At 43.6% G+C, this 9,670-nt stretch overlaps 1 non-coding gene across 1 annotated transcript; it reads left to right on the top strand.

Annotated features, from left to right (window-relative positions):
- The first annotated feature begins 673 nt into the window (after positions 1-673).
- Positions 674-777, top strand: LOC144380647 (U6 spliceosomal RNA). The gene has a single exon (XR_013444871.1). It is a non-coding gene; the product is annotated as a U6 spliceosomal RNA (small nuclear RNA).
- Positions 778-9,670: the final 8,893 nt, after the last annotated feature.

The raw sequence follows: 9,670 nt of genomic DNA, 5'->3' as shown, positions 1-9,670 counted from the left end.
TACCCAGTGTAGACAAAGGTATGAGGAAACGTGACGAGGATACTAGGCAGAAGGATAGACCTGAACAAGAGTTTTGGAGAAAGTATTTGGAGGAAGTTTGGCAATATTTATCAAAGTTTTCTATTTGTATACATTATGATCCAGGAATTCCATTGCTAGGAAGTTACTTTTATTTGATTTGATTTTGTTTATTTTATTTAAAAAATATTTTATTGATTTATTTGTCAGAGAGAGAGAGAGAGCACAAGCAGGGTGAGCAGCAGGCAGAGGGAGAAGCAGACTCCCCGCTGAGCAAGGAGCCTGAGATCATGACCTGAGCTGAAGGCAGATGGTTAATGGACTGAGCCACCCGGGCACCCCGGAAGCTACTTTTTAAATTTACTTTTTGAAAAAGTAGCTGTATATATGTTTTTAATAGGAGGGTTAACCAAAAATATATACATAGCTGTTTTTTAAAAAGTCAATAAAGGGGCGGCTGGGTGGCTCAGTTGGTTAAGCGTCTGCCTTTGGCTCAGGTCAGGATCCCAGGGTCCTGGGATCGAGCCCCACATCGGGCTCCCTGCTCAGGGGGGAGCCTGCTTCTCCCTCTGCCTGCCGCTCCCCCTGCTTGTGCTCTCTCTCTTTCTATCAAATAAATAAAATCTTTAAAATAAATAAATAAATAGTCAATAAAGTGCTCACTTGAGCAGCACATATACTAAAACTGGAACAATACGGAGATTAACACGGCCCCTGAGCAATGAACACACACAAATTCATGAAGCATTTCATATATATTATGACAAAGAAAACCACAGGCCCCAAATGGCGTCACTTATATTAAGGCCCCATCAGTAAACCAAGACTTCACACCTAACCTAACTGCAGTTTCAGCCCCCCCAAAATGTCCTTTAACAAAAAATCAACATGGGAATTTCCTGGTCAGCAACAGGAAATTTACTGATAGACCTCTTCCATTCCCCTTAGGAGGGTGACCTTGCCTAAAACAATGGTTCTTTGCTAATAATTTCCTTTTCTCCACTCCCTCTCTGCATTTAAAAACCTTTCCTTTTCTGTAACCCTTTGGAGCTCCCCTCTACTTGCTAGACAGGATGCTGCCCAATTCACGAATCAATTAATAAAGCCAATTAGATCTTTACAATGTACTCAGTTGAATTTTTGTTATTTAACAATATAAAAAAGTAATAAAAGAATTGAAAGTCTGTTAAAAAAGTAAGATAAAATGCGGGCGCCTGGGTGGCTCAGTTGGTTACGCGACTGCCTTCGGCTCAGGTCATGATCCTGGAGTCCCTGGATCGAGTCCCGCATCGGGCTCCCTGCTCGGCGGGGAGTCTGCTTCTCCCTCTGACCCTCCTCCCTCTCATGCTCTCTGTCTCTCATTCTCTCTCTCGCAAATAAATAAAATCTTAAAAAAAAAAAAAGTAAGATAAAATGGCTTCTTATGGGATGACGGGAAAGATTGAAGATTCAGGGAAGAGACAGTAGAAGGTAGATTTCTCTGAAATATACCATACTGCTGTTGAGTTTGGAACCATGTAAATATAATAATCATATTATATAATTATATTCTATTCTAAAAGGCTTGTCATACCCCAAAGCAAGGGAATTATTGAAGACTACTTCAGTCATATCAACCAAGTTTAAAAGGCTCCTACCAGGGGAGCCTGGGTGGCTCAGTCAGTTAAGCAGCCGACTCTTGATTTTGGCTCAGGTCATGATCTCAGGGTCTTGTGATCAAGCCCCACGTGGGGCTCTGCACTCAGTGTGGAGTCTGCTTGAGATTCTCTCCCTCCCTCTCCTTCTGACCCTCTCCCTGCTTGTGCTTACTCTCTCTCTAAAATAAATAAATAAAGTCTTAAAAAAAAAAAGTAAAAAACATAAAAGGCTCCCATTGGCTAAAGATGGGTCAATCTGAGCACCAAAAAGAAAAGTAACTGCAATGGATTGAAATACATCAACTAGCCACGAGATCATAATGATGCTTAAAAAAAAATGTCATTGGCCGCCTCTGGAGGATGCTAGTGAACCACTGTATTCTTCTTTTTTTAAAAGATTTTATTTCTTTATTTGAGAGAGAGAGAGACAGAAACAGAGCATGAGCAGGGGGGAGGAGGCAGAGGGAGAGGGAGAAGAAGACTCCCTGCTGAGCGGGGAGCCTGACATGGGGCTCGATCCCAGGACCCTGAGATCATGACCCGAGCCGAAGGCAGATACTCAACCGACTGAGCCACCCAGGTGCCCCCCACTGTATTATTCTGAAAGCTGGTAAATAAAGAGAGAAAAAGTACCTGACTAGGTAACTGATGATATTAAAGAATTATTGTTTAATTGTTGAGATAAGACAATGATGTATGGTTAACTTGTTCAAAAGAGTTATTGCTTATAGCAACATCTTGAAATGGTATCTGGGTTTGTTTCAAAGTAATCCAATGGGGATGGAGAAGTCGGTCAAGGTATGAATGAAAGATTCTTTTAAAGATTTTACTTATTTATTTATTTATTTATTTAAGAGCGAGCGGGGGGGCGGCAGCAGAGGGAGAAGGAAAGGGAGAGGCAGAGAGTCTCAAGCAGACTCATGTGCTGGTGTCCCACATGGGGCTCAATCTCACCACCCCAAGATCATGATCTGAACCCAAATCAAGAGTCACTCAGCCGACTGAGCCACCCAGGCGCCTCAGCATGGTGACTTAGAATTCTATGTCATTTCTCGCAGAACTGAAAGGAATGTCTGGAGTCAGATAGCCTGGGTTCAAAACCCAGTTCTGCCATTTACTGTGTGGCTCTGGGCAAGTTACTCAACCTCTCTGTGCTTCAGTTTCTTCATCTGCAAAATGGGAATTGTAGTACCTACCTCGTGGGTTGTTGTGAGGATTCATGAATTAACACGTGCAAAGTATTTACAACACAGAGTGCCTGACACCTCATAGGCTCTCGCTAAGCATTGGTTCTCGTGATTATACTTGTTGGGGTGTATCCTACAGGAAGACATGATGACGGATGAGGCAGGAGAAGTGGGTAGGATTGTAGGTTAAAGAAGGAGTGTGGCTTTTATTTGGCAGGAAGTCATTGAAGGGTTTTAAGCAATGCTCACAGCTAACACTGCGGACTGAGGACAGAAGCTTCATGTCTCACAAGTGGTTGCAACATGAATTTCCTACATGTGCAATTAACTGCAAAATGCTTCAGGGCGAGTTGAAAACCTCCGACTGTGTTTACTAGAACCCTAGTCATTCCACACACATACAAAATGCAGTACCGCACTAATCCTAGTCTGTCTCAACTAGAAAAAGGAAAGCTAAACGTGGGCCAAGCTGCTATTTCCTTAACAGGAAGGTGTCCTGGGCTTGGGAAATGACTTATAAGGGGTGACATGACTCAGGATCCTATGAAGCTGGGACATGCAGAACTTTATTAAGTCACATTTCGTGCAAGCTGTATGTATATTGATTATATAACTGGAGTATGTTCTAGGAGTGTGTTCAAAGCTAGGTCTGATTAAGAGCACTATGCTTCTAAAAGGCACAATTCCAGGGGCACCCGGCTGGCTCAGTCAGTGGAACGTGTGACTCTTGATCTCATGGTCGTGAGTTCGAGCCCCATGCTGGGTGTAGAGATTACTTAAAAATAAAAATAAATAAATAAATAAAAATTTAGGGGCACCTGGGTGGCTCAGTCATTAGGCATCTGCCTTCGGCTCAGGTCATGGTCCCAGGGTCCTGGGATCGAGCCCCGCATCGCGCTCCCTGCTCAGCGGGAAGCCTGCTTCTCCCTCTCCCACTGCCCCTGCTTGTGTTCCCTCTCTCACTGTGTCTCTCTCTGTCAAATAAATAAATAAAAAACTTAAAATAAAATAAAATAAAATCTTTAAAAAAATAAATAAAAGCATAATTCCAGTCATCAGTTTTTATTTTGGCAAATTAGAAACATAACACAAGGGGTGCCTGGCTAGCTCAGTAGGGAGAGCGTGCGACTTTTGATCTCAGGGTTGTGGGTTCGAGCCCCACATTTGATGTAGAGATTACTTAAATAAATAATTATTTTTTAAAAAAAAGAAAGAAACATTCCACAAGTTTAGAGAACAGCAAAAATGAACATTCTGGACCCACCCCAACTCCAACCTGTCTGTACTCACGGCCAGTCTTATTTCATCTATGGCCCACCTACTAGGCATGCCTCAGATTATTTTGAAGCAAATTCCAGACATCATATTATTTCATCTAGAATATGTCAGTATGTGTTTTTGAAAGATAAGGACTCTTTAGAAAACCTAACCTCAATACCATTTTCTCATCTAAAAATAATAATAATTTGGGGAGCCTGGGTGGTTCAGTCTAGGTTAAGTGTCACTGTCTCATGGGTCCTGGGTTAGATCCCCAGGCTGGGCGTCCTGATCAGCATAGAGCCTGCTTCTCCCTCTCCCTCTGCCTCTCCCCCACTCATTCTCTCTCTCTCTCTCTCTCTCTCTCTCTCTCGTGTGCCCTCTCTCTCAAATAAATAAAACCTCAAAAAATTAATAATTTGTAAATAGCATCAAATACACAGTCAGCCTTCACATTGCCCTGATGTTGTATATATATTAGGGAAGGCTTTCATAAGGATGCTGTGTACTGGGACACCTGGTGGCTCAGTTGGTTAAGTGTCTGCCTTCAGCTGAGGTCATGTTCCCTGGGTCCTGGGATTGAGTCCCGCATCAGGCTCCCTGCTCAACAGGGACCCTACTCCTCCCTTTGCCTGCCACTCCCCCTGTTTGTGCGCGCGCTCTCTCTGACAAGTACATAAAATCTTTAAAAAAAAAAAGGATGCTGTGTACCTCCATAATTAGGCATGTAACTGTTAGTGATCGCTTTCTGGGATATCATCAATCACTGATGAACAGAGGTTGGATCATTTATTCACAAGGGGTGGTGGCAAAATGGAATGTTTTGATTCCCTCATTCCTTCTTCCTTTATTAGCCCAAATATATCTATAAAGGAGAACTTCCCCTGGCCAACTTTTCGGCGTGTATAAGAAAAACAGGAGAGCTGCTCGATTCCTGCCTCCTCTTTACCAGTTTTCAGTATCAAGTGTTGTTTCCCTGAGCATCCTCTCAAGGAAAACCATGAGCTATTTTTATTTAATGAGCTATTATTATTTATTCGTGAACTTGTGAATTTCATATTAAGTTTTTAATTATAATTCCAATAAATTAACATGCAGTGTTATAGTAGCTCCAGGTGTACAGTATAGTGATTCAATAATTCTATATATTTCTCAGTGCTCATCAAGGTAAGTATACTCTTTAAATTTCACCCATCCCCCACCCACCTCCCCTCTGGTAGCCATCTGTTTGCTCTCTATAGTTAATTAAAAGTCTAGCTTGTGGGTTTTATTTTTTAAATTTGTATTATTTTAAAAAATATTTTATTTATTTTTTAAAAATGTTTTATTTATTTATTCATGAGAGTCAGAGAGAGAGAGAGAGAGAGAGGCAGAGGCAGAGGGAGAAGCAGGCTCCCCGCCTAGCAGGGAACCCGATGTGGGACTCGATCCCAGGACTCTGGGATCATGACCTGAGCCAAAGGCAGACGCTTAACCATCTGAGCCACCCAGGCGCCCAAAAAATATTTTATTTATTTGATACAGAGAGAGAGCACAAGCAGGGGGAGAAGGAGGCTGAGCAGCGAGCCCCGAGGTGGGACTCGATCCCAGGATCCGGGGATCATGACCTGAGCCCAAGGCAGGTGCTTAACCGACTGAGCCACCCAGGTGCCCCTATTTTATTTTTTTTTAAGATTTTATATTTCATCATCTCTACACCCAAGGTGAGCCTCAAACTTAGAACCCCGAGATCAAGAGTTGCAGCTCTACCGACTGAGCCAGCCGGGCGCCCCTAACTTGTGAATTTCAAACACGTTTATAATTAATGTGTTTCTTTTTTTTTTTTAAAGATTTTATTTATTTATTTGAGAGAGAGAATGAGATAGAGCATGAGAGAGGGGAGGGTCAGAGGGAGAAGCAGACTCCCCGCTAAGCAGGGAGCCCGATGCGGGACTCAATCCCGAGACTCCAGGATCATGACCCGAGCGGAAGGCAGTCGCTTAACCAACTGAGCCACCCAGGAGCCTCTAATTAATGTGTTTCAATCCAGTGCAATCATAAGCCTCGTGGACGCTCCAATTGCCCATCTACAATCAGTGGGATCATCTTGAACTTGGCTTCTGGATCCTTTCTCAGAACTTCCCAATTTTCTGCTCTAACAGAGCGTTCCTTTCTTTCTGGTACTGCTGGCTCATCCGGTGGGCCCAGGGGCCTTGAGGCTTTGTCAGAGTTTCCTCTTGGTGACAGTGTTGCTCCAGAAATACCAAGAAGTCCGCCGGCCCTCCTTCCACCCCCTTCCACACTCGGCCTCCGCTCCCGCCCTTCGGGTCTGGAAAAAAGTGCCAAGGAGCCGGAGGGCCTCGGGAAAGGAGGCCACCTGCTGCGGGCTTTGCAGGAAACCAGCTGGCTGAGGCAGTACTTGCCTTTCTTCTTTGACCCCGAAATCAATCTGAGATCTAAATGGCAAACTCTCATCAGACATCATTTCTAGAATTCCATTTCTACCCGTCCTAGGCTTTGTCAGCCCGCCCTCGTTGACTCCACCTGAGATCCCTGTCAAGTTACCGTGGTGCCAAGCAGTGCTGGAAAGTCAAGGCCTGGAGGAAAGAAAGCAGCCCCGGAGGTCGGAGGGTGTGGGGGGGTCACACACCTCCCAGGCCCCGGGGCGTCCGCCTCCAGGTGCGGATCCCAGCACCGAGGCCCGGGGTTCTCAGAGTGCGCTGGGTGGCTCAGCAGCATCTGCATCCCTGGGGACTTACTAGAAATGCAAATTCCCAGACCCCAACCCAGACCCACTGGATGGGAAACTGGGGAGCCTGTGTTGAAGCAGGCCCTCCAGTGGATCCCGAGAGTCACTGCACCAGGCCAGGTGTGCTCAGTGAGAAGTAGCTATCTGGGGCAAGGCTTCGGAGGGCCGGTCAGACGGTCCGGATCGGTTGGTCAGTGTGCACCATGCACGGCTCAGGGGACGCGCCCGGGCGCTCCACGCGGAGGGGAAGGACAGTTTGGTCTTGTGGTTTTATCACTGATACTGGAACCGGCACCCTTTCTCATGCCATTAAACAGCCTTCCATTGCTTCCCATCTCCTTTACTTTCATTTCAGAAAGAGTGTTTAATATTATCATTGGAAAAGTCCACTCCCCGAGTGCCTGGCCGGCTCAGCCCGTGGAGAGTGCGACTCTTGCTCTCCGCCCCGAGTTCGAGCCCGAGGCTGGGGTAGAGAGTACTTTTATTTATTTATTTATTTTAAATCTTTTATTTATTTCACAGAGAGAGACACAGAGGGAGTGGGAGAGGGAGAAGCAGGCTTCCCGCCGAGCAGGGAGCCCAGTGTGGGACTCGATCCCAGGACCCTGGGACCATGACCTGAGGCCGAAGGCAGACGCTTAACGACCGAGCCACCCAGGCGCCCCTAGAGAGCACTTTAAAAAAAACAAAGTCCATGCTGCTCAGAAGTTTTTCAGAAAACAAAGAACTATGTCGGAGATATTTCTACATTTCCATGTTTATATTTACATAAATGTTTTTATAAAATTGGGTTCACTTCTACATATTATTTTAAACTTTTATCTATTCACTTATTTATTATTGAAGTGTTCTATTCGTTTCAGCTGTACAATATAGTCATTCAATAATTCTATATATTACTCCGTGTTCATCAGGGTAAGTGGAGTCAGCATCTGTCACCAAACAATATTATTACAATATTATTGACTCTATTCCTTATGCTGTACTTTTCATCTCCGTGACTTATTTATTTTGTAACTGGAAGTTTGTACCTCCTGATCCTCCCTTATCTATTTGTACATATCATTTTGGATGGTACTGTTACACAAGATGTAGTTTTCCAGTAACTATAACTCATGAAGGCGTATTTTACAATTTTTAAATAAAAATGTAATAATCAGGGGCGCCTGGGTGGCTCAGTCGTTGGGCGTCTGCCTTCGGCTCAGGTCATGATCCCGGGGTCCTGGGATCGAGCCCCGAATTGGGCTCCCTGCTCTGCGGGGAGTCTGCTTCCTCCTCTCCCTCTCCCCCTGCTTGTGTTCCTTCTCTCGCCGTGTCCTTCTCTGTCAAATAAATAAAATCTTTTTAAAAAATGTAATAATCACAATGAAGAAATTAGAAATACAGAAAATATTTCAAATCTCAAATTTCTAGAAATATATCCAGTATTATTGGCTTTATTTGCATAATTTCAGATTCTATTTACATACAGTCATTCAATTATATCTAATATATGTGAGCAGGGATACAAAATGCCCAGGGTTCATCAGTATAATCCATATAATACTCATCATTCATCTTGTAAGATATATTTAAGTGTATATGTAAGCATATTTATAAACAATACACATTTTTTCTTTTATACAAATAAGACCGTGTCACACACAGTGTTCATGCCTGCAATTCATCATTTACCCCACGCCCCATATTATGACAATGTCCCTTATAGTTGTTCTCAAAGTGCCTGCTATTTATTTTTTATAGATTAAAAAAGTGTTTATTCTAATTGGAAATTCAACACATTCATTTACAAAGTTTAGAAAAGTTAGAAATGATTTAATAAGCAAATAATTTACATATTTAAAAATTTTAGGTGCAAGGGGCACCTGGCGGGCTCAGTCAGTGGAGCGTGTGACTCTTGATCTGAGGGGTGTGAGTTCAAGCGTGGCCCTCCCCCCCCGTTTGGGTGTAGAGATTACTTAAAAATAAAATCTTTAGGGGAGCCTGGGTGGCTCAGTCCGTTAAGCGACCTGCTCTTGATTTCAGTTCAGGTCAGATCTCAGGGTTGTGAGATTGAGCCCTGTGTCAGGCTCCATGCTCAGTGGGAGTCTGCTGGATATTCTTTCCCTCTACTTCTCCCCCCCATTTTCTAAAATAAATAAATAAATCTTTAAAATAAAATAAAATAAAATCTTTTTTTAACTTTTTTAAAGATTTTATTTTATTCATTTATTTGAGAGAAAGAGCACAAGCAGGGGAAGGGGATAGGCAGATTCCCCGTTGAGAGGGGGAGTCCCATGTGGGGCTCGATCCCAGGACCCTGAGATCATGACCTGAGCCGAAGGCAGACCCTTAACTGACTGAGCCACCCAGTCGACCCTAAAATAAAATCTGTAAAAAATAAATACATAGGGGCGCCTGGCTGGCTCAGTCGGTGGAGCATGTGACTCTTGATCTCAGGGTTGTGAGTTCAAACCCCATGTTGGGTGTGGAGCCTACTTAAAAAAATAAAATAAAATATAAAATAAAATTTATAAATTCATTTCAGTTTAGGCTTTTATAATATTTGTATTTCACATAAAAGTGGAATTATTTTCTACAGTTTCTTTTTAAAGATTTTATTTATTTATTTGACAGAGAGAGAACACAAGCAGGGAGCACAGCAGAGGGAGAGGGAGAAGCAGGCTCCCCGCTGAGCAGGGAGCCCGACGTGGGGCTCGATCCCAGGACCCTGGGATCATGACCTGAGCTGAAGGCAGACGCTTAACTATCTGAGCCACCCAGGCGCCCCTATTTTCTACAGTTTTATAGAATATTTCTCCATCATGTTATGATCATTACTCATAAGTTTGTATTCCCAAAAT

The sequence above is a fragment of the Halichoerus grypus genome, chromosome X, assembly GCF_964656455.1.
Source record: "Halichoerus grypus chromosome X, mHalGry1.hap1.1, whole genome shotgun sequence".
NCBI lineage: Eukaryota > Metazoa > Chordata > Mammalia > Carnivora > Phocidae > Halichoerus > Halichoerus grypus.
This window is presented reverse-complemented; position numbering and strand designations above follow the sequence as displayed.